The sequence below is a fragment of the Bactrocera latifrons genome, unplaced genomic scaffold (assembly GCF_001853355.1).
Source record: "Bactrocera latifrons isolate USDA-ARS-PBARC rearing strain unplaced genomic scaffold, ASM185335v1 scaffold_62, whole genome shotgun sequence".
NCBI classification, from domain to species: Eukaryota; Metazoa; Arthropoda; class Insecta; order Diptera; family Tephritidae; genus Bactrocera; species Bactrocera latifrons.
The window spans coordinates 106,960-108,246 of NW_017537290.1; the positions used below are offsets into that span (position 1 = coordinate 106,960).

Consider the following 1,287-nt stretch of genomic DNA (forward strand, 5'->3'; position numbering starts at 1 on the left):
CAACTGAAATATTGTTTGTCAAAAAAGTCTTGCGGTATTTTCGCTAGTTGGCGCTGAGAGCGCGTAGTTCTAGTTTTATTCGTCGCATCGGGTCAGCCTATAGCTTTTTGGAAAGCACATTTCACGCGCTAACACTTGTTTGATTGATTGTCGTTCTTTTAAGTCGTTCGTGAGTTATAGCGTCGCAAACATGGAGCAAAATAAAGAGGAAATACGGCATATTTTACAGTACTACTACGATAAAGGCAGAAATGCATCTCAAGCCGCCAATAAAATTTGTGCAGTTTATGGACCCGGTACAGTTTCCATTGCCACCGCACAACGATGGTTTCAATGTTTTCGTTCTGGTGTAGAGGTGGTCGAAGATGCGCCACGCTCCGGAAGGCCTGTCGTCGCAAATTGCGATAAAATCGTTGAATTGGTCGAAAGAGACCGGCATAGTAGCAGCCGTAGCACCGGTCAAGAGCTGGGCATGAGTCATCAAAAATAATTTTATGAACAGTAGAAAATGCAATAAAAATACCGCAAGAAATACCGCAAGACTTTTTTCACAACCTATTTTTAAAATAAAATCTAACTAAAGAATTAAAATATTTCAAGAAAAAACCAAAATAAACTTAAATATTAAAAAAAAAAAGTTTTCGAAATTTTTTTATATATAATATTTTCTGAGTTCTCTAATTCACCGAAAAAATAAAGAAGCTTGAAAGATGTGTATAAGAGACAGTATACAAATAAAAAATATGAGTAATAAAATAATTATAGGTGTCGTGCTCATTTTAATATCATATTTTACATGCCACAAAATTGAAATAATAATATCAGCAGATATATAATTTTAATCATTATCAAAAATAAAAAAATAATGGAGAAAAATAAAACAAAAAATGCTAAGAGTGCAGTGAAATGTTATAAAGAGGAATGAAAAAAGAAATGCATTTATTTATACTATGAAAAATTCAAGAAAAAAAGTAGTAAAATGCGTATAACAAAAACAAACCAAATATCAATAGAAATTGTTGAAAAAGTTTAAAGGTTTGATTTATAACGCAATTAGACTAAATTAATTAAATAAAGTACATTTACAAAGCAATAAGTTGTAAYAAAATGAGAAATTGAAACAAATTTTAAAAGAAGAACAAAGTAGTATGTACTAAAACAACAAAAAAGTGAAATAAATAAAAATTATTAACTTCAAAAACAAATTAATAAAAAATCTGTTTGTATATAGGTAAATTAATAAAATTAAAACTATAAAAAAAAATTATTAAAAACCGAAAACAGAAA

The 1,287-nt window shown here is 29.2% G+C and overlaps 1 protein-coding gene across 1 annotated transcript in view; it reads left to right on the top strand.

The window, feature by feature from the left end:
- Nucleotides 1-1,287, top strand: part of LOC108975185 (serine proteinase stubble) — a gene marked incomplete in the record, with an annotated part of 85,553 nt that overhangs the window by 1,305 nt on the left and 82,961 nt on the right.